The sequence below is a fragment of the Fringilla coelebs genome (genome assembly GCF_963513975.1).
Source record: "Fringilla coelebs genome assembly, chromosome: 4".
In the NCBI taxonomy this organism is placed as follows: domain Eukaryota; kingdom Metazoa; phylum Chordata; class Aves; order Passeriformes; family Fringillidae; genus Fringilla; species Fringilla coelebs.
The window spans coordinates 27223077-27247749 of record NC_140032.1 but is presented as its reverse complement, the minus strand read 5'-3'; positions in this window follow the sequence as shown (position 1 = coordinate 27247749).

Here is a 24673-nt window from a genome sequence, read left to right as displayed (position 1 = left end):
GCTTTTTGTATTTTCCGTCCTCTGCCCAAATTTGTCTGTGTGACTGGTTGCACAGTGCAGGAAGCTCTGTGCTGTGCTTTTTGGTGTTGTAAAGCTCAGTCTATCAAAGGAAAGGAGCTATCAGGGACCAGAGGTTTACTGAAATGCCTATGGTGTGTACTGGTAGGAGAGACTTGCCAAGGAGCCAGCCGAGTTCAGATGGAGTAAGGCAGCATTATACAGGGAAAAGAGGACACTAGGAGTTTCTAGGCTCAGACAGAAAGGCCAGACAGACTAACAGCCTCCTGGAAGGCCTCAGCTAAGAACAACACCAGGACCTTTGCAGGGGCAGGCATGGGGGCTGTGACTTCCTCTCCTCACACTGAGCAACAGAGCCGGCCTCGTGCACGTGGGCTGTACAAAAGGACTTGGTGAAGGCACTCGTGGGGCTGGCTCTGTGCTGATCTCCTCAGTCGTAAAGACAGCAGAGTGAATGATTCACGATGTGTCCTGAATGCTGGTGGTGCCACAGGTTTCATTTAATTCTAAATTCAAAGTATTTTCTTATGCAACCACTGTTTAGACCTTCATAGCGTGTTATTAGCTTGCTTTTGCTGGGAAAGCATTCCAGAAGCTCCAAGTGCCTAGTGCAGACAGCGAGTTGCAGCTTCCCTTGTACTGTAAAACATCCATATTCATAAAACATGTTTATTTTGCAAAAATAAAGAATGTTATTGTCTGCAACATTTTGTCTGACTAGCCCATATTTTAGCTCAGATGGTTTTACAATGTCAGGAGAGTCACACTTCAGGGATGCGTGGCAAACGGGCTGTTGTACAAGCCTTGTAGGAAAAGATTGATGGCTAGGTTGGTTGTTTTGACACATCTGAAAGTCTCATCTCCCCTGTGCTTTTAGGAGTGCAGAATGTGTAATTTCCCTTGTGACGTAAGGGCTCAGAGGATCTGCTCTTCTGAGCCTCCTCTTTCTGGAGCAGCTTTCAGTAACACGGCTCAGATATCAACTGAGCTTATGGTCATGCCTCAGCCACCTCCTGGGGTTGAGTCATTACAAAACTCAAAGAAGGAGGTGTGGGCTGGGGGCAGCAGCTGTAGACACAAAAGGAAAACTGTTAATATGGGAGAGATTGACTAAAAGAAAATAATTGCTAAATAATTGGAGAAACTGGGATTTTTTTTTTTTGCTAGAAAATGATTTTTGTCAGCCTCTCTATCTAATCATGTAAGAATAAAGCAGTAAAGAAACCTGACTCACTTCTTTACACCAAATAAAAGTGCCTTCCTTCCCTAATAACACACCAAAGGTATGTTGTTTGTTTGTGTGAGGCAAATCTTTCTGTGGGAGCACTAAACTGCAGGGCTCACAGCTGTGCAAACGGAGGGCACACTTGCAACTGCCCAGCAGATGCAGAACTGCTCCATATGGGGCCAGAGGTGGAAAAAAAACAGGCTTCAAAGCTGCTTTTTGAGAATTCCTTCTTTTTCACTGTTAGCTCAAAGCTAAGCAGGGAGTGGTGCTAAGACCAGTTCTTCTCATGGCCTGTAGCAAATAGGGGACTATACTGCTTTTCAAGAAGAACTGCTGTATTCCATAACAGCAAATGCACTTCCCAGAAAAGTGTCTAGGCTGCAGTTGTCCCCTCTGGACTCCCTCAGGCAATCAAGGTGCAGGCAGCCACCACGCTGTGTCCTGAGAGACTGCAAGCAATGGTGCCCCCCACACCACAGCACCCTACTCTGGCCAAGGGTGGGCAGCTGCTTCAGCTCACCAGGTACAGGTGCCAGAGGGGATGCCTTGCCCAGTGTGTGCTGCTGAGTCTTGCGCCCACATGTCCCTTTTCCTGCCTCCTGTCTTTCAGTCTTTCTTTCTTCTCTTGGTCATGTCCCTGGGCCTCTCTCAGCAAGGGGCAGGTCCCACTTAGGGATGCCACCTCGTATTTCAAGTTTTTTCTTGCGTGAGCCTGCCCTTCCTTTGGTTTCTCTGGTTTTTGATCACAGCACCTCCCTTAGCTCCCAACCTCTTTCCCTGTATCCACGCTCTTTCTTTTCCCCTTGTCCACATGCTGACTGCCATCCTCACCACTGGCCTTTGCTTAGCAAACACTGCTGTAGGTAGATGTCGAGGCAGAGCGACTGAGGAACACAGAGGCTCCTGGAAGATGGTGAAACAAAGGGCTGACACATGGCAAAATGCCACTGCAAAAGGATTCCCTGTGGAGAGTGCGTTGGCCTGGAATGGCCTCGGCCCCAGGGCTTGGGGACTGCTTTTTTCTGTGCCATGTTGACTTAACTTTGTAAGGAGCCCATCTTGACTGCATCTGAGCATCCCCGCGGAGTCGTCTCTTTGTTAACTGTGTTATCAATTAAGGTCTTGCAGTAATCCAAAGAACCTTTCTGTTTACACTTCCTGGTACATTTTTTATTAGAAATAGCTCGTACCCATGCTTGCTTGATGCTTTTCCTGCCACAGAAGATATCTGAAGTTTTCTCCCCAGTTCAGAGCCTTCTTTGGCCAGCTTTCCCAGCCTGAGGTAGGAAAGGGACAACTTACCTGCATTCCCTCAAAGCTGACTGATGGGAAATGGGGACACTGGGTGTAGTCACAGCTTGGTCTGGTATGAAACATCAGAAACTCCAAAAACCCAGTGGTTGACTGGTTTTTTTTTTTTTCCATTGTACAATATTTTAGAAACCAGACAGGAAGTTTTTCCCATGTGATGGCCTGTGGCAAAGATAAATTGACTTCTGGTGATTTTAAGACAGCTACTGGTGGATTAATTTCCATTGTATTCTCTAATTCAGTTGCTTGCACTAGGTAAATGTATTTTCACTCTACTTCTAGCTTATGTTTGTATAGCTTGGTAGTGAAATGGGGTCTGGCTTCTGCCGAAAAAAGAAAACTGCCCTGTTCTTTGAGACCCCATGTTCATTCATCTCCTTGCCCTCAGTGCATTTTTCTGTCAAGATCCCCCTTCTCTGAGCTCATTACATTCCCCATCTCCTCACCCCTGCAGGCCCCAGCAAACATCTCCCACTAGCTCTGTAGGCTGACCTTGGACCTCAGTTGCTCTCCCTCTCTGACCCCAGCTGTGCATGCTGGCAATGTGCTGAGCCAGGGAGCTCTGGCAGGGAGAGGAAGGACAGGAGTTTGCCACATTTGACTCCTGTTGTCTCTGAGACACACGGCAGCTGCAGCGAGAGGTCACCACCGGGCACATGGATTCACACTTCCTGAAAGAATAATCTCTTGGGGAAAACTTCACCAAAATCAAGGGCCAGAGGACTTCTGCTTTCTGTACCAGTGTGTAAGAGCACAGCAATGTAACATCAGGCTTTGGCACCGGATCCCAAATCATAGAAGTACTGGGAGGGACTGGGCAGATCAAGGCTTTGAGCAATAAGGGACCAGTCTAACATAGCTTAGGCATTCAATGATGCTTTAACCCAAACAATAGCTTTTACCAATCACCCCACTGCTTTCAAGAATGTGTTTTCATGCCTAGCTATAAATCAGTCCTGCTCAATAACTGGGAGTTTCACCCAAAAATGCAACAGGCACCAGTTTGTGGTAGAATGCAGAGAGCAATTGGAGAAGGGATGATATTAAGGTACAATAATTAAAGCTGACATGTTTAGGATATCTGGCAACAGTGACCTACTGGTCATCTCTCACTCTCAGTAATTGCAATTGACAGGCTGCTGCATTTGCAATAATTTAGGAATAGGAATTAGGAAAAGTAATCCGTAAAATATTTTGTGTGAAGTTCTTGGAAAAAATTGTCTCCATACTCACCCTTCATTCTCTGAGAAATTAAGTAAGCAACTCTATTTCTATTTTTTGTGAAAGTAATATATCCCAAAGGTTAAAAGATCTTTGAGATTTATGATGAAAGGGCAGTGACTTGTTGCAGAAAATGTTATTTTATGCTTCTGGAGTATTTTACCCACTTTGCTGGCCTTTGGCAGGGCTTGATCTGAGGGACTCACTACTATAATTAATACAGTTTGTCAGCCCTCTGTTTCTGAAAGATCCCAGCTTTCTTTCTCCAAAGCAGAAGGATAAATCTAATTGCAAAATAAATCTTGAGTCAGAGAGTGGATGTCACCCATAAAGGATTCTCCAAACTCTAGAAATCAGCTAGTTTAAGGGTGTTAGACCTGAACTGTAATGATGTTCTTACAGGTGAATATTGATAACTATTTCTTCACTGATTGTACAAACAACCATTCAATATCCCAAAGATGTGGTCAGCTTTATTCCTGGGAAAAAGTAACTGTTTGGACTTTTTTTTGACTTTGGACTTTTTGCTTTCCTTCTTCTATTCTGATATTTAGTTCTAAGAAACAACCTTAAAGTAAATATTGTCACTGAATAATTTTTCCTCTGAACCCTGGCATTCATTAATGAACATTAGCATACTTCTCAGATACCAAAGTGAAGTCCATGCTGTGGATCTGTCTCAGGGTGCTTGTGGCCTGTGCAAGTTGGTGATCAGCTTTTTTAAATCAGGGAGCAACACTTGCATAAGCCCAGTGGTTGCCTGGCTGGTGGCATCTGTGGATACAGATGAATAAATAAACCAAGCATGTTTAAACATGTGTCTGTGCTTATACAGTATACATTCTGAAATCCTACCTGCTATTTTGATAAAACGAGGACAGAGGGTCTCCTGGGCAAAGCTGGGCTTTGCCCAAATGCTGGTTTGTGTGCTGAAAACATCTTTCAGAAGAGCAATTTGGGTTAGATTTTCTGGGAAACATCACAGGAAGCTTTCCTATATCACAAAGTAATTTTCAGCACAGCCAGACATCACTCTACTTTCTTCACTGCCCCAACAGGTTCCAGTGTGAATACAATTTCCTTGGATTCTGCTATGGAGCTGGGGACAGATAAAAGAAAGGGGGATTACCAGTTGATCCTTTATTCTGTGTTACTTTTCCCCTTTGCTGGAAAAGTGAATATTGACTGGAAGCTTGCAAAGAAATTTGAATCTGGGAATATATATCCTACTTAAATGAAGAGCTGTATTGCCCTGGAATTTGTGGTTCAGTGCAAATAACTGTTAAATGTAAGACATTCTGTATATTTACATGCAATCATGTAAACAGGCTCTTTTAAATACAAAACTTAGTCCAAGACAAACTTTGAAAAAGATTCTGAAAAAAAAAAAATTTAAAAGTGAAAATACAGCTATCAAGAAGACAGCCAAAATTGTGCTTAAATAATCACCTCAATGGAAGACTTGATTTATTCAGTTTAGAATTTGATTTATATCTGGATAGAGATCATTCTCAAAGGCTAATCCTTTAAAACTCTTCTAGTCTGCCCAGTAGCATAGTGGTAGGTACTTTGTCTCAGACAAAACTACTTCTTATAATAAACTTCTATAAATCAGCTGTAATTTGGGAGGGAGTAGTGGACTTGGCATTAGTTCATTCTCTCACAAAATTTCTAAATCTTTTCAAGTTTTACTTGATCATTCTGCGCAGCTAAGCTCAGTTTTTTAAAATAACAGTTGAGGATTTAATCAATGCTATTTTCTCCCTGCTGTGGAGAAAAGAAACAAGCCCAACACTAGAGCCAATGCTCAGTCTTTGCACTGGAAGTCCTGCCTGTAAAGAACATATCAGCACTTGATTTGAAGGTCCATGTGATAATTCCTTCATGAAGCATGTCTAATCTAGATATTCTTTCCCTTCAGGGAACCTGAGGACAGTAATTTCTGCTGAATGTTTCCCAGTGTTTCTGAATGGCAATGAACCATTTGGATGTTTGCTACTAGTTTCCTTCTGTGCTTTTTCTGGCCTTTCATGGCCCTCCCATGTAAGCCTCTCTCTGCTTAAAAACATATTTATTTATTAATTTTCCATTTGGCTGCTGTGATTTGTTCCAACATTACTGCTCCTCAGAGGCCAGTTTGAGATTACCACCATGATGTGCTTGTCCCTGTGTGGTACCACTGTGACAGCACTTCCTCAGCAACAGACTTGCTTCCTTACCTGGTGTGGTTTTCTAAGGCACCTTAAACCTGCCACTTCACAATATTCAGCAATATTAACTGTTGTTGTTGAATTCCCATTTCTTTCCTTTTCTGGGGCTTTTACATGGTGAGGCTACTGCAAACTCATTTGAAATATGGGCTCTGCTCAGTGGAAGTAAACTGGAATGGGGTAAAGGTGCAGAAAGAGTGGAAATATCCATTAATTTCACTGAAGATTGATTAACAGCAATGACTTTACCCTTTTCAGTTCTTGTTTGTTTGGCTTCATTATTTCAAATGGGGCAATGCACTCTCTGCAGCAGGAAAAGGTTAGAGACATAATTAATTCAAGGCATTTGGCATTTCCTGTCAAAGTGGCAGATATTCATCATGCTGTGAAGATTGCTGGGTTTCATGTCCACTCAGGGCTGATGCTCAGAGTATTTTCCCAGCATGTCTCTGCACAACTTGCACATCTCTGCATTTTGAATTCTTCCTGCACAGCCAAGCACAGTTCTCATGCTGATCCTCAATCTACTCAAGACCTCCTGCCAAACCCAATGCTGCCACCTCTTCCTATCCTCTCCTGGGGTACTCTGAGAAGTGGCTGGAACTCCCCTGGCTGCCCATACCCTTAGGAGCAGCCGTGGATTACCAACACATGCTGCAGGGATGCTGCTCTGCCTCTTTTTATCGTGGTTGCAGGGACCCTGGAGCCACACCATGACCTTGCTGCTGTTCACTGCTGTGCTGGCCAGGAAACTGCAGCAAAGGGGGTATAGGAGCAAGGGACAATGATGGAAAACAGGGGTAACAGAGCTTTGGAGTTTAAATGAACAAACTCTGTGGCTACATGGCTGGGTAAAAGCCAGTTTCAGACTTTCAGGCACATTAGCAGAAAACTGTTAAACAACACTTAAACAGTAAAATAAAGAAACTGTTGTTGGCAGCAAAGCTCTTCTGCTGGGTGCTATGCCCCCCAAGAAAACTTCCTGGCAGCTCTCTGCCTCAGGCTGTGGAGACTCACCCAGTGACAAGGGAGGGACTTGATCGTGAATAAAACCATCATGTTTAAATACTTAGGGGATCTGGTAGCGTTTGGATGCAGTTTTTTGGCTCTTTGCATGTGGTCACAGCTCTCCCACCGCTGTCTGGAGGACACAGGCTCTTATATTTTTTTCCTCTCTGTTACAGCAGTAATGGAGTGGATCACTTGGAGAACCTGTCTGTTCACAAACCCTTGTGTGAGATGAGATGTTAAAGAAAGAGTGAAACGATTTTCTGATTTGTGAAAAGTCTGGCAGGTTGGACTTTAACTTTGCAGAAAATGATTAAATTAGATGTGACAGTAGCTCAAGAAGTCCATGGTATGGCCCTGTCTTGTAACTACCCTGAAATTAGGTGAACAAATCTGGTTGATAATGGCCTTAGAAAAGTAAATGCAGCATCTAAATTTGACAGCTATGCCACTGAACTGATAGATATGGTGATTGTTGCTGGCACACAGCAGAAAAATAGAATTACATTGTGTTTAATCAAAGGGACCCAGTCTGGGATAAGCCTTGGATCCCTTCTCTACATGAAAAGCAGGCTTTAGAACAAAGGAAGTTCTGCATAATGTTATTTAGTCTGCATGAACCGCTAACTGTGTGTCAGAGCCATGATGAAGTCACTGCTTAGGAACCATTAGGAGATAGCTGCAGTCGATGTGATGTACTTTGCTTTAGCTGGATAACATGTTTCTGGCAAGTAATGCAGCCATCAGGTCTGGGGTGCACACACAAAAATTGCCCCAAGCTAGGGTACATCAGATATAAAACCCTAAAGATTTCTGCCGCTTTAAAAAAAGAGTTTCCTTTCAAAATGTGCTGTCAGACCATTCTTTGTGTTGTCCCACCTCTAATGCGAATCAGAACAGTAGATTTGTCTGACAGGGAAGATCTCCAAGGATGAGTTTGATATTTAAAAAATATAATTTCTGGACTCCTATAACAATTTAACATGCAACAAATACTGACACGAGTGGCCCAGGGAAAAAGTGTGTTCTTTACTTTGATTAAAAAAAATTCTTTCCTGCAGGCAAGAAGCCCTTGAAGGATGAAAACCAGTACAAATGGGTATACACACTTTATTTGTTGGGGGAAACATTTTAATTAAGTCATGCAGTTCACCCCCACCAAAATCCATTACATCATGAAGGTAAGGAAAATTATGTAGTACCAAGGGCTACAGCTATGGGAGCACACAGGAGGAGTGAGGAGTAGAAGGGGCATGAGTGCCCTCCATCACCTATCACAGAATAAATCAGAGCTGAAATCTTTCTTTTGTGTGGTTTGGAACAGACGTGGGCCTCAAAGACAGAAGATTGGGACCAAAAGACAAGTCATCCCTTTATCTAGTTGTAATTAACTCCAGGTGGTTTCTGCTAACATAATGCAGATTTGAGTCTCATTTATCTTTTTTATTTGGAGACAGCAGAGCTTTCACATTTTTGGGAAAAGTCAGAGCAAAAAAATTAATTGTTTTCTTATTATGGCAGATCAAATCTTTCAGTTTGAATTCTTGGCGTGATTTTTCTTTCTTTTGATAAAGACAACACTGCCTGCCACTCTCTGACAGATGAGCTGAACGTGACATGGGACAAACCAGAACTGTTGAAGGTCTGGGCCAGTCATTAAGAACCAGGCTGGGCTGGGCTGTCTGTCAGAACAGCAGTGAAAATAGATGTTTCTGCTGGTGCATGCTTGTCTCTTTCCATGACAATAAATCAGTGCCATCAAATCCCTTACTCAGTCTTACCCTCCATTTTGAAGGTTTTTGAAGGATTTCTTCCTTCTTGCTTCTTGGCTATGTCAACCACAAAGCCCTGGAGCCCTTACACATCTCTCTTTTTCTCCTCTCTCTCTTTCACATCAGCATCAATCAGGAAAGCTCACTGGGAAAGCCAAGACAGTATAAAGCTGCTGGGACAAAGCTGGGGCAGTTGTTTCTGTTCCATGCTGGCCTGAGAGCAAACACCTAAAACACACTGTTGCCTGAATGCTGCTTGTAATCAATATTCCTTTCTGGAAACCAGATCCTTCTTAGGGAAGTCCTGAGGTCTGAATATTTGGCTCCTTTCTGGTCCCATAAGTCTCCAAAGAGAGAAAAAGTCTCAACGACTGATGGAGAAACTGAGCAGGACGATTAATTGGAGCAGGGTAAGATCTGCATGGACTTTTTATGACTTGGGATGTGAGAGTTGCATGCTGTGGCTCCACATTGATGGCTGAGAGGAGCAGGGAGTAAGCTCCTAGAAGGAGTTTGTGCTCTTCTGGAGGGAGGAGAAAAAAAAGTGGTGTTGCTCTCTCTTTGTGCTGCAGCTGAAGCTGATTCAAGAGGTCTGAGGCATTCGTGCTTCTTAGCACAAACCAAACAGCAGCAAGAGATGCTGGGAGTTCTCTGGATCCTTTTTGTGTTGCAAACAGACACTATTTGCATGAGTCCATTGCAATAGCAGAAAAGGTGAAATATGAAACTGCTTCACCACCCTGGCTTGTAAGGAAGTATCAGGTTCTGGCAAGTTTGGACACCTGCAGCAATTGACTTCTTTCCAGCACAAGTCCAAAGGCATTTAGCTTTCCAGCAAGTAACTTTCTCCTAGGAAAGAGGCACAAGAAAAGGGAAAATGGAGGAGAAAATGAACAAAGATAGTGCAACCACAAAGTGTTTCTATAGCAAAATGCTCTGCAGGCCATGTTTTGGGAGAAGGGAAGAATTGGAACATTAAAGGTGGGGTGTATTTTTGAGGTAGCCACAGCTGTTGTGTTTGGTTTCAGCATTGCTTGTTATCTTGGGGAAAAAAGGGAAGATGTGCAAATATGTTAAGAGTGTTAGATGGGATGGAAAGTCTCAGTGACGCAGGGTGGTTATATGGTTGAGGCAGACCATATTGCTTTTTCCTTCACCTCCCCCAAAACCAGCAATAAGACTGAGAGAACTGAATACACCAGAATTAATTTCTGTCTTGGCTACTTGGGAGAAACTCCAGAACAGCCCTTCTAGTAAATCAGGGTCAGAATTTGGCCAGAGCTGTGGAATGCATTAGGAGACTGCTGCAACAGCCCTGACAGGCAGTGGGTTGGTTCATTTAATGCCACACCAAGGCACTGCCCCTTGCTTAGCATGGGTATAAACCCTGCTGTGACTTGGCTCTGTAAGCAGGGGTACCAGCTATTTACTTCCTCTAAGTGCTCATGTTATTTTTGAAAATTATGATGTGTTTTCCTGATAAGATTACAAGTTCTATAAATTTAAAATTGGCTTCCAAAGCATTTTAGTCCAAACCTTCCTCACTACTTAAATTTGTTGACTTAGTCTAATCTACATTCTTGAATCCTTTAAGTTCTCAAAAAAATGCATTTGAAGACACTAACTGAAAACTTTGAGGTTGTTTCAAGTGAGTTTCATTTTGAACAGCTGAACTTTTGGCGCTGGCTATGAGGTGATGTTAGTTTTTCTTTGGCTGGCTAAAGCCAAGAAATGGTTCCTGTCTGGCACATCAGCATGGGATTCAAAAAGGGGCATCAGCAAGCAGAGAATCTAGTCCCTGAGGAATGCTTTATTATGTGGAATGGATGTGAGTAATACGTAGGCAAGTGTACACAAAAAAAGAATTATAATTTCTTAATATTGTGTGTAAAGATGCATTTGTAGCTGAGGGTTAGTGACAACAAATTTGCTGCATAAAGCCCGTAGAATGTGTTAGCAAATGAAAACGAAAAACTAAAAAAGAGAGACTCAAAAGTGGATAAATATTTCAAAATATAGATTTAATTCTGAATATCTGTGGAAAATCTTTAACATTTTTGGAAACTATAGTTACACATTTGCAATGGACTTGATTTCTTATGAGTAGAAGTTATTCAGTCTTCTCAACTGCACTGTTTCACCAAATATGATTTGTGCTTGTAATTTGTAGTATATTAATGGATTTTAAGGGGTTCCAGCAATTCCATTAAACATGGATGGAACAACTAAGTGAACAGTTTGCCAAAGGTGGAGACACCACAGTTGTGAAACCAGCCAGTGGTTTATGTCAAACACAGTCGTTTAAAAAATATAGCGGTGAATTAAAGTAAAAGTGACTGAAAGATTAGGTATTCTACAAAGTGTTGCTCTAAATGAAGACAGGAGTATGAGCAGTAACATCTGGATGGAATAAAGACCAATCTGAGAGCTAAAGTAAAATAGTGTTGCTTATTTGAACAATTTCAGTGTTAGAAAATACAAGTTAATATGAAGAACAAGAGTCTCTGGGAGTTTTTGGAGGGGGGACAAAAAACTGACAAATGATGCAGAGTTTTCAGCTGCTGTACTGTCCATCTTAAGCTAGATAGTTTTTTAGCATTTTCTGATGATGTGCCCAGTCCCAGACCACACTGTCTGCCAGCTTTGGGCATCTTGGAGGTGAAAAGTCCACAGGAGGAGTTGCAAAGCCATCTGACAAGGGAGCAGAGGTGGCAAGATAATCCCTTCTGTACGACTTCTCTGGCTTCACTGGGGACCACATGGGGACTGGACATATGTGTGTGCTTTCACCTGTGAGAAAACATGCATAACAGCCAAGTTTAGGTTTTCCTTTTGTTTAGACTTTTACTTATAGAATGGCTCTAGTCAGTATGGAGGTCTCATGTTTAAAGACATTTTTACTTTCGTAAGAACTGCTCTCTTGCATATAACAATTTTCGTTTTTTGCTCAACTTCTTCCTCATTAACCTACCAGAGAATTATACACACCAGGGTTTATTTAGATGATCTTTCAAGTGTCCTTCCTGTTTATAGAATGATTAGCCACATGCACCAGACAAAGTATGAGGCCAGGGAACGGAGAATACCATGCTAACAGGAAGCACCTTCGTGTAAATAAGGGTGATGCTCCACAGCATCCAGTAACTACATCTTCCTGCAGGATGCAGCCAGTTTTGAAATACTTGTTTGGAAATAGAAGTATTTCTTCTATTAACAGGATTAAGCAACATATGAGGTGGCCATGTTTGCACACACACACACACACACACACACACACCAAAAGGTGAGTTCTGAAGTGGAGCTCAGGGAGTCCCTCTGGGTTACTGATGCTGTCATACCTGTGGGAGAGTTGATCACTGCTTTGCCTGATGGACTGAGATAATTTCACCTTGATAATTATTTACCTTGACCATGTGAATGAACCTTCAACACTGCACAGGGGAGGACAATGTAGGTGATAGGACAGGCTCCTGTGAGCACACTGTTGTGCTTGCTCAGAAATCTTCTGTTCCTAGGGTATCACTAAAGGCATAATCGTATCTGTTGTTAATACTATGTTTGTGCCATTATTTAAGGACACATATGGACAGCAGAACTGCTATATCACCAGCAGTGAAGTCTTCCCAGATTTCTCTCTGAAAACCAAAGTCTCTGCATGTTCAAAAACACTTGTCAAATAAAACAGTGAAGACAAATTTGTTAGTTTTTATTAGGATTTTTTTTTTTAATTGTGGCATCTTTTGAATTTTGTGGTGTTTCTCAGTGCTTGTGGGTGAAAGGGTTGTTTCTGCATCTAAAAGGGACCTTGGTGGTCCCCCAGTGGGTGACAGTTGCCAGTGACCTCCCCTGGACCCAGGCCTACATATGGTGCACTGACCTCACCCACTAACAAACAAACAACAAAGATGATCCAGGAACTCGATCCAGGAACTCGTTGATGAACAAAATTAAACACTACAGGTCAAATGGAAATCAATTACAAGGTGTGCATAAGATTTGAAAGTCAACACCAGCTCTCACCCCCAAATTGGGATGGAGGCAATCAAACATTAGGTCTGCTCAGGTCACCCTGTGCCTTTGGTGTCCATTTTTCACTCAATATAGGATAGGGAACTATAAACATCTGAGAAAGTGGATGAAGTTAACAGATGACTTGGATGTAGTGACAGATCCTGTGCTGAACACATTGAGCCAGTACAAACAAATAAAATTATTTAAGGAAAAAAACCCTCCTCTTGTAGTAAGCAGAAACATGGTCACAGCCATCTAAACAAAGTCTGCTAATTTTTGAATTTAACTCTGCCTCTGATTTATGTATAAATTCTAATTGGTATCATCTGTCTAATGCAATTATACACTTTTCAGCACTGAGCCTCTCTTAACATTTAAATGAACACAGATAATTTTTCCTCAGCAATAGGCCCAATAGGACTGACACCAACAGACTTGCAAGAAAAGCACTTAAATGAATTAGACATCCAAAGCTTACTCATTGCCATTCCTATACAGCACAGTGCTTTGAAATGACCTATGGACTAACTTAAAATGTTATTTCATGTCAATTAAATCTGAAAATAATTGTGAGCTGAGGTGGCTCCAGTGCTTCAATTTAAAATGCAAGTCATGATTCCTTGTAACATTTCAGTTACACATCTATAACATGTACCAAAGTGTCCTGAATGAAGAAATAATTTTTAATGTCTCTAGTAGTTATTGCAGACTTCTGGAACTATGACCAGGACCCATCATAAATTAACTTTCTCTCTTGACATGGAGTTGCTTTCAATCTCAGTTAGTAACCAAAAAAATGCAGGGAGTTCCAGGTTGTGGGTCACAATGGTGATGATGGACATGGATGTCTTAACCACAGCCCTTTTGATTTCTGAGGCATTCACAGAAGTCCTGCAGACACATGGGATGAAACAGCCCAAACTTTATTGACCCAGCACCTGACCCAAGACCCAAGAGCTGTCCTATCAATACTTTTCTGTACCTGAGAGTCTTCAGTCTCTCTTTGTGTTCCTCTTTACATTTCCTGCTGCTTCTTTTTCTTGTTTTCCCAAACACCAACCCTCACACAGGGTCCATCATGCTTCTCCTCCATTCCTGGGCAGATGCAAGATGTGTAACTCACCTTTGATTGGGGTGGTGATGAATTGCTGCAGCTTGAGGGCTCTGGTTGTGGCTGTTTGTATCCCAGGGAGGCCCTCTGTCAAACTGGTTTACAGCAGTGAGCATACCCAGATTTTAATTCTTTTAGTGTCGGTGTTGCACAGTTCATGATATGTGTGAGCCCAGTTAAGATTTACATTTTGGGCCAAGGATTTTGTTTATTGCTCCTGACACAGAGTTGGGTACTTGAAGCATTTGCAATGTTAACTTTGCAATGGGGAGCTTGCTGGGCTTGTCTGTGGTTTGGATATACTGGGGTGGCTGGGAACTTTCCAGCAATATTGCAGCAGGTTTATTTCTTTCATGGATCATGGGATTAATGCAGGAAAAACCACATAATTTCAGTCCATGTAAGATGGAAAGCAAGGATACTAGTAAATGTGCAAATTCAACTCTGTGCTGCATTTATTTGAAGAAAGACTTAATCATAATTATTTTATGTGTAGAAGCTTATGGTATCTCATGAAAGTCTTCTCTGGCCAGGAATTCTGGAGGGAAAAATTAATTTGCATAAAAATCAAATGGATAATAAACTGTGCTTTTAAGATAAGCGTGGCCACCAAAGCCCTGGGTCAGAGCATTAAATATTCTTCCTTGGTCCCAGAGGCTTGGCTTCAAAACACACTGGGACCTGAATTCTCCAAGGATTGGTGACTACAGCTGCCTGCAAGGAGTCTCAGCTGAGGAATTTTATAGCTTGCATCTGGCTCACAGCTCGTACCTTAAATGTCCTCCAGGGAGCTTACAGTCTCATTTTTGTTCTTAAAACACTAGAACAAAATTAAAATGAAAATCTAAATGCAAACCTTTTCCTCAAACCATGTGAAGGTCAAGGAAATAACCTTTTCTACAAAAACAGCAGGAAAACACATACAGCAAAGAAGATATCATGAATAAAAGCAAGCAGCTATTATAACACCACTAGCAATCTCCTTTTTAAACTGGCTAGCAGTTTGGAAAAGTTGAAAATGTTCTTTTAAATTACTTCCAACAGCAAAGAATAGGATATTGCACTGGGCATGATATTCTAGGAGGTGGGTCCCACTACCTTCTACTCACTTGCATTTTCCATAATAAGTCAAAGCAAAGAACTGCTTTCCCTGCTGCTGTTTTAAAAAGTGATCTTTCAAGGGAGAATTCCACCATGACTTTTCCATCACAAGTGGTCTAATGGCAGTGCTGGGGACACGCACAGAGCCCAGATCAGAAATGCTGATGGTGCCCCTGGGAGCAGGTCTCCTTGTCTACCAGCAGATCCTCCATGAAGTGCATGAAAGGCTGGAGCCTGGGGGCTCCAGATGATTTTCCTTGCCTCAGGATGAGCCCTGGCACCTTCCCCCTTGCGCAGGAGACACTGCAGGGGGAAGGACCAGGAAAGCTGAGTGTGGACAGACAGACATGTTTCTGCACCCCAGGCACCTGCCCTTCCCTCAGCAGCTGTTGGCTGACCACGTCCCTCACACAGTGACAGGGTAAGAACTGCTTTGTTGGCACAGGCTCTCCCTGGAGCTAAAACCAGACCTGGGGCTGGCAGTGTAAATGTGTTTGAGCAGAGAACAGCCGCCTCTCCCCCTGCCTACAGGTGAGGAGAAGTTTGATCCAACTAATTTATTAACGTGGAAGAGCAATGATCCTTTCCTCACACACAAAATGTACTGCAGCCTGCTGACCCCAAACCCCAGGTCTTTGTTGCAGCACTTTGTGCTGTTTTCTGTGTTTTTATGATGCGTACATAGACTGCAGATCAAAGGCTATTTCTAGGTCATTTTACCAATAGGATTATTGAGATTTCCTGCTAAATCACTGAGAACAGTGAAAATTTGCAGTGTTTATATTAAACTTTCACAGTCAGCACGCAGCAAAATTAGAAGGTATGTCAGCTTGGGTTTGAATACCTCAAAGAAACCAAAATGCTTAAAAACCAAGCAGTTAAACAAAAGTCAACTTATAAATCTCTTGAGAAGTCCCAGAGACCTTCCAATCTGTCTGCTGACACCTTCTGCCTGTCTCTGACCCTCCTAAATCTAAGCATTTATCTAAAGTACAAAAGTTGACAGTTTGCATTTAATGAAAGTTTCTTGTCTTGTCAATCTGCAGAGCTCTTGTTCCCACTGGCCATTTCCTTGATGATGTGTTACAGCAATGCAATAGCCAGCAGCACTTACAGAAATAGATGCAAAAAGTGGCCTGATTAATTTTAAATATGTCTGTTCTTTAATACAAATTGTAGGTTGGAAAGAGAGGCTGTGTATTTCAACTAGCAGAAATTCTGTTTTGGCGGAACAATTACTGTTCCTGATAACGCACATTGTATGACAAAAGAGAAATAAATAAAAGGTCCCGGTTTGCTCACAGGCATTTTCAAGGGTTTTGCAATTAACAATAATTCTGAAACAGTTTCAAGTTTCTGTGCACAGTTTTGCTCATCAGTAAAGCCAAAGATCTATTACATTTGCAAGCATCAGAAAAAAAATTATGTCAACATGTGCTGCTTTTGTGTCTCTGAAATTTTGCAGACTTAGGCTTCAGTCCTGTGGGGTTCCACATGGGGTTTTCCCTTACCCCTATGCTCTAAATGCAGCATTTTCCCACATTATGTAGAATGTAGACTGGAAGAAAATTATAATTTTGAGAAATACATATTTTCTTGCGTATCACTGAAGTCCTGCTCATAAGGTAATGTTAACCTTTAATGCTGAGTGCCCCAACTAGCCTTTGAAAAACAGTGTTACATTTTAAAGGTATTGAAATTTATTGGTTATGCTTCGTTTCCCTTTTGTTTAGAAGAAAGATTTTTTTCTGATACACTGTAGCATACACATCAGACTGAGGCATTCTTAGTTAATGCTAAACACTATTCATTTGTTTATAAGCAATTTCTCTTCCCTGGACTGGGAGGGAACTGTGGAGCCTTCCTGGTGACCATGGATGTCTGCATCATCTGAAACAGCCTCAACTTTCAGGCTACTTCAGGGCTGTAAACTCTATTTGGTAGCTAGGAGAGGAAAGCCAAGTGTGTTGGGACCAGTTCAGGCACCACGAGAGATCAGCCAGGGCGTGGAGGGCATCAGGCTGCTGGTAGCAGCTTAGGATCACCAGGAGGTCCTGCTGCCTATTTTTCCCATGCTGAGCTGTTGCGTTTTCTTCAGGAAAGGGAAGAGGTAAAAGGGAAGCAGCTGCTTGTGTCCAGGCCCAGCAGTAAGGAAGGATGTGCAGGAGAGCCAAAGGGCAGCAAATCCAGCCTCCCCTCTGGAAGGCTGTGGCAGGGTGCAGGGAGTGGGCATGACAGGAGGGGGCTGGCAAGCCTGCACTGGTGGGTGTGGTGAGACACAGAGGGTCTCACTCCACACAGGAGTTGAGGACTTTTGTGTATGGACCATTTGTGTATTTTCCAGGCTTATTTTTACCAAAGTGCTCATTGGCAACTCCAAAAATGCACACATAAATGTCAGTCTCTGTCAGAAGAAGCACTAATATGTGCTTATCTCTTCTTCTCATGACTTCATGGGCGTCTTCTGTCCAGCTCACAGTACATTATGAAACTTTATTTCAGTCTAATGTAGGTGGTAATAAAGCTAACACTCTTTTATTGTCCCAGGCTGTCAGAATAGCTTTAAATCTATGTATTGGGCAGATCAGCCATGTGTTTTTATTTATAACAAATTGACTTCTAAAGTCTTCTTAATTACATGAAATAGGGTTTAAATACATATTTTCATTCCATATTTTATAAACTATATCCTTCAAAACAAATATTCCTTAAGAAAGTGCAAAGCCAAAATTCAAAATTTTATACTTTTATCTTACTGTTGCTACTTAAAAAATGCTGCTGAAGAGGGGTTCAGGTCTGTAACTTAAGTACAGAAGATTATGCTGCAGGTGCATAGAAAAGACTCAAAGTAGGTATATAAACAAACGTACAAATTAAAATTGAAATGAATATTGTATTGAAAAACTACGTATGCAGACTGTGGCATGAGGCTTGGGAGAACACAGCTGAGCTTCTGTTGACAGCAGTGGAAGGCAGCTTACCTTGTGCTCATCTCCCCAGGGATGCTTGTGGGAGGCCCAGCTCATGAATCTCCCTGTTGGACAGTGCTGAATCCTGACCCACGTATGGTTATAATGAGAGGGATTCTTTTGACAGCTTGGAAACTCATGACCCTTGGTTTGCAAAAGACATTTTTAAATATTGTGTTTTGGACTCCAAGGACAGTCCGTGCTTCGGCAGGGTGAAACATTTCTTTAGTTCATTTTTCTCTTAAGGAACTCCACTCCAAGTCAGCAATCTCATCTTCTGGTCCTGTTTAAGGCATCAAGCAAGGGAGTCAGGCTTTTACAGACAGGCTTATGCTAACACAGACACCCCTACACACTCTGGTTTGTTTTGTTAGGAGGCAAGTGAGGGTCACCCAAATTTTTAGCAGGAGAAGTTCACAATTTTAGTCCTGGCCCTGCCTGTGTTTTAAATAGATGCAGCCCAGCAGAGCTGTGATTTAGTTGCCTGAAGTGTTAGTAGTTTATTAGCTGTATTTGTGGTGCTGATGAGAGCTTGGGCTTTCGTGGCACCTCGTCTGCCATGCAGAGCAGACCAGTGGGGTGGTTTCCCTGTAAGGAATCTGCCTTTGGAGAGTAGCCTGCCTTGTGAAGTTCTACCTTTATGTCCACCTGGGTTAGCAAGTGTCAGGTTTTAAAGTGTTTAGAGAAGCCAGGTTGCGAGACATTGCATTTCATTTGGGAGTCCTAAAACCAGCACAGCTGGTGATGCCGGGGGAGGCCTGGGGGAGGGTGTGAACCCCCTCTTGGCCATACCACAGAGCTCCTTCCAGGAGGAGGGATGTGATGTGATGTGCCTGCACTCCCTGCAGCCCCTCACTGCCATCACTGCTCTGCTGAGGTTTCTTGAGTGTGGCTTCAAGGCCGTGCTGGCTGGACTGGACATGTAAACCACAGTGCACAGCCCTAAAGCTTAGGCTCAGCCTCCAGAGGGAAAGTGTGGGGGTTTCTTCTGGCCACAGAAAGCTGTGCTAGCAGTCTCTGTGCCAGGCTGTGGTGTGGAGGGGGTGTGTGAAAGGGCCAGTGCTATCTGGCTCGCATGCCCTTGGGACCACTTTTTAGAAATATAATTTGTTGTATGAAAAAATATATTACTGTAGTTTTAAAGTAGCTCCAAGCTCTCTGATTTAGGGCTACTTTGAAAAACTTCTGGGAATTACAGACTGCTCTCAGGAGTCTCCAAAGCAGGGAGGCAGCAATCAGCTCTGTTGTATCATTATTTTTATGCTGCTTTTTCACTGGGACATCTAGACAGCCATACTTAATGGGGCAGTTCCCATTGCAAAAGCTACTCTGTCAGAAGGCCAAATTTCTGTTTGCAGCTCACCCGTGATAGCTGAACAATTCAGCTGCAGACTACAGGTTTGGCTGATTTTGGTGTTAGTTGTATTTTTAAACCTCACTAATATGCTATTTTGATATATATGTATGCGTAAATATATAATACCTATAATGTATTATATATAGTAGCATGCATTTTATGTACCTTTGATGCTTGTTTATATGTATAAAATATGCTATTTCCACTGACAATCTTATTGAAGAGTAATGCTGATAAGACAGTGGAAATGGATTGGATGGATTGGATTTTAAAATTAGATCAATTTTTAATAATTTTTGTTATTCATGGTGTTAGGCTCTGCAGTATGTACTAGACCCACACTGCTCTGGTGGTTTGCTAGATCACTAACCATTGTTTCTCTTGCACCTCTCTATTAAGCTTTCATGCAGTCCTGAAGTTTTAACAGTACACCAAGCCTTCTGTTCTTCCCACTCTTACTGTAACTCCTTTAGCAATGCACAGTATTCAATTCATTATAGCTTTTTATCCATTAGTTGACCATTTACAATTCACTGGAACCATAGCAGTGACCTGTGCACTGCAATGGAGTAATGGAGTGTCCCCCTGACACGGAGCCAGCCCACCTTGAAAGCCCTGACATTACCTCCACCCCGCCGGATTAGCGGAGATGTGGTTTATATTAGTGACCTGAAGGAGGTTCATGCCCTCTGGGAGAAGGCTGTTCCCTGGAATGGCAGTGTGATTAATGGTTTATTTACAGCAGTGACATCAAGGCTGTCAGGACTCTTCATCAGTCTTTGATGTAAAACACACTAAGAGGCCCTAGGTCATTCTTATCTGCTCAGAGAAGAGAAATCAGAAATGAGGAGTCGTTCAGTGTGGCCGCAATTCAGGACTGTACCACAATTTTGGTACAATTGTTTTCCACGATGGCAAGAGCAGAAGAAAATTACAAGGTCACATCTACTTCACTGGCCTTACTGATGAGACAGTGTGACCACAAAGAGACCATGGCTCCCCTGCTTTGGCTGGGGGATCACAGCAAGACAGCACTAGTGACAGGCAGCCTGTTGAGAAAATGCAAATACCTCCCTCAAATCCACAGGGCATTGTGAAGGGGGAGTGCTTCAGTTCAGCACAAATCGCCAAACAGGACAGGATTTTCATGCCCTTGGTGAAGCTGAGCTTAGACAGGAAAGTTTAGGGGTAATTGCGTAGTCCCCAGCGCTATCATGTATAGTAATTTCCAATTTTTAAGATTTCATACAATAATACTATTTTAGAAAAGGCTTCTGCTCTTGAAAACTTCCTGTGTTCCTGCTGAGTTGGCTGAGCATGGTCTGATTTTGCTCAGCTCTGTGTACTGGTAAATCCCACGCAGCTCGTGGGCCGGCTGATCACTGAGATAATGTTGAGGCAGTGTCAGCCCTTTCCTCAGCCCCCTGATGGGAAGGGGTTGCTGACACTCAGCACGTTTGCAGGGGCAGCCAGCTCCTCCCCTGCCTGATGCAGCTCCTGTGGGGCAGGACTCTTCCAGGAGAGCTCCTGGGCTGGGCTGTGGCACAGAACTGTGCCCTGGTGCTTTGGTTCTGCATCGCCCGCCCAGGGCGCTCCCTGACGAACGGCTGAGATGTGAGAGAAGCTCTCTCGAGCCTACTTGAAATAATAACTGAATGAAAACCAGTTCCTGAATCTGAGCCAGATGAGACTGAAAGTAACACTGGGGAGGGAGGAAAGCTATGTTGGAGAGGCTCAGCTTCCCCAGAGTTTCTCTCTGTTAAGAGGTTTGGCGCTGGTGCTATCAGCATGTTCCAACCCACTTGGCTCGGTGTGGGCTGCTCACTGCCTCCTGATTGTGCCAGAGCAGCACAACCCCACCATGGCTTTTCTGCACCCAATATCCTGGCAGCCTGCACTCTTTCTGACTGGGCTAAGATCTACACCCAGCAATATGTGACTGGCAGGAACAGGCATAGGATATCCCTGTGAATCAAACCATTGATCTTAACAGAGCATTGGCTTGTTCAAAACCCTGTTAACAGGCTTGCTTGGCAGAGCATGTTTTGTGGGGCCTGCTCTAGTCTTGGCTTCTTGTAGAGTACTGTATGGAAATTAGTGTATGCAGGGAGGACCACCCAAAGCAAATGATTTCCTTTAGGTTTAATGAGTACTTAAACACAGGAGTGTACCATGTATGTTACAGAGATTTCTCAACAGCAGGTGTTACTTAGGGGAAGCAAAAAGCCCCAGGATGTAGTAGGAACAAACCACCCAAATAAAACAATCAAGAAAAAAATACCGACACAAATTATAATTTGCACACAAAGAAAACAGGGCTAAACAAAGCTGTGCTTCCCTGCCCTACCTTTAATCCTCTAAGAGGTCTTTAGACATTGCAGTAGATGTCTTCCAGCTCACTGTAGTATTTTCATGATAAGTATTTCCATTTAATTGTACAGTTCTGAGTACAGAACCTAGAGCAGAAAGACTGGAAAAGGCAGAAGAAACAAAATACACAGAAAACAAGTCTTTTTTGATGACTTTCTCTGTTTCTCTTTCCCCCAATTTCATGGAAGATTCGAGGTAACAGAAGTTTATGTGGCTGATGAGTCACAACCAACAATCATTGTAGTCAATACACATTATACATATATTTTAGTATTTTCCAGCTCTAAGAGAAAGTTGCATAATTTTGTCATTTTCTAAAACTTTCCCAGACCACTCCCTTTGTAAAATCTGTAAAAGGGCTTTTAGCTATTTTGTGGTCAAGGCTCTGTCCCCTGTTCAAGCAGGGACAAGCCTGCTTGTCCAAAAATGCACTTCAGTAAACTCAGAACAAAGTTGGGCTACCCTCAGAAGACCCCATTCCCTTTCTTCTCTCTCTCCTAAATTTCTTATGGGAACTCAAAAGCCCATTTTATTGAATGCTGCAGGATTTGTTGCTGATGAGCAGCTGCAGCATAGAAATCAGCAAGGGAAACCTGGATTTTCTGGCACCCGTTCTGGGAAACACCCAGACCTCCATCGTGTTTCTCTCCCCCCACTCTTGTCTCACTATAGCAACCTGAGGCTCACCCCTTGCCATGCACATCTCTGTTCCTTCTGTGCCATCCAGAGAGAGCACTCTGCTCCTCTGCTGCCTGCCTGCCTGCTGGAGGGGACATGCTCAGCCTGAGATGCTCAGGGCTGTCATCTACAGTGTGTCTCAAAGTGTGTGCACTGGGTGAGAAGCCAGCAAGAGTTAGGGTCTGCTCAGACACCAGCTGCCCAGATATTAGATGGGAAGCTCTGTCCCTGGGGTGCAGAGGCAGAGCATCTGGAGCTGCTCTGGGCTGCTGCTGGTCAGATCAGGCTAAAATGCTCCCTGCTTTTGTCAGACTCCTTCCTACTTCCAGTGTCCCAGGGGACAGCAGAGACTGTTCTACCCTTTCAGGTGATGTACACGTATGTTTTAGGAGACCAGCAACCCAAGGGTTAAAATGCTGCTCTTCTACAAGCTCTGTTTTAGGTACAGCTCAATCATTAGCAGCTGAATCATATCTGCTTCCCGGATCCCCTCCTCTAGGGGAAGGCAGCCCTGCCAGCTCCCTGCATGACTGCAGGAGGACCTGCCGGCTTGCTGGTCCTGCTCCCACCCAGGAGCCAGCTCCCCACCCACACTGCTACAGAAGGAGGTGCAGAGGCTTCTACAGCGCTCAGTGCAAAGCAGGAACAGGGGACAGCAGGCCCTTTTTCCCACTGGCATAAGTTAATGGGTCACAGATTGTTTCTAAATCTTAATTCCTGCATCAGAAGTCACAGCTTGAGCAAGCTGCTTTGCCTGTGCTCCCCCTAATCAGCATGTCAAGTCTCCACTGTGTGCTGTATCCAGAGCCCAGCATTGCTTCTTGAGTCTGTCACAACCTGCTTTACATTGTACAGAGTTCTTGGTGTGGGATATATTGCAGGGTCTGACAGTCCTTACGTTGTGTGTAGCAGTTCTTCAGGTGCCAGATTTTTCCAGTTTAACATGCAGCAGATGTGCTCACAGTCTTTTCAGAACTGTTTTAAAAACCAGCTACAGGTCAATCTATTTTCAAAGCTGGCTAGCTAACTAATGTGTCCTTGTTAAAGGATGAATGTTTTTGTAACTACTGATGGAATGTCTCATCATTTTTTCAGCGCTTTGTCTATGAAACGTTGAACTAATGACTATTAAAATTTACTGCCGGAATAATTTGTTGATATGATATGATCTTTAAATTTTTGGCATCCTGCTGGAAAATTAATGGCTAATATCCAAGCTCTGACAAAATTCAGTAATACATTTTTTTAAGAAGGTATTACAACTTTTGAATTCTGTAGGTGTTTCAATAATCAAATGCCTGTGGGTTTTGTATGAGGTGTCAGAAACATAGCTAAACTAAATGGATATATAACACTGACAAACCAAAAATCTGAGCAGCCACAATTCTCCAGGCACATTATCCCCTAAGAGTTATAAGAAATCTGTTTTGAAGAGTGCAAGTTGAAATGGGTATAATGCTGCCACATCAGAGTTAAAGACAAAAATCCTTTTGACTTAACTGGGAACAGCATCAAAGCCAAGAAATGATGTCTGATAACAAAGCAAATAGGAGCCTTCTTGCACTGGGAGAAACAAGAAATGACGTTGCATTGCTGTTTATCAAGTTTTGTTTGACAAGGATTGAGGGTGAGGCATGTGGTCTTCTTCCCAGCTCACAGAAAGAAGCAGTGCTGATCCTGGAGCTTTTACCATGCTTTGGAGGTGTTTGTTCACCTGGCAAAGCAGAAACACAGCAATGTTAGCCACGTAGTACCTTTTTCTTACGCTCTGGAGTGCAGAGGTAGTTTCCTGCAAGGATGGACTGTGCTATAGCCAGGATACAGGAACGGGCCTCAGGTATGAGGTGACAATGCTCCTCTCCACTGGCTTGCTGGGACATTGTTGCCTGTTCTTGAGTTGGACTGAGATGTGTAAGTTAGCTTTTCCTGCCCCTCAGTGTGGTGCTGGAGATTGTTGTGTGATGCCTCTGTGAGTGAGTTGTGCGCCTCTTACAACACCCAGCCACAGCAACTTGTCCCACTCAGCCCAGAGAGAAAGGACCATCAACTGTGCTGGGCATCACAGGAACAGATGAGGCAGGAGTTGCTTGTTCTGTCTTAGACAAGTCCCTTATGATCAGATCAGTGGAGGAGCTCTTACAACTTGAGTAGGAAATGGGGCATTTATGGGAAGCCCAAGTCCAATGTGACAAAGATCCTGCTCAGCTAGTCTCCTAACCTAGAAGCATCCAAATGACACAGACCTTTTCTTTAGGTTGTCCCTGCACTTTGAGCTACTGTTCTTTCCAGCAGAGCCCAGGGCTTTGGC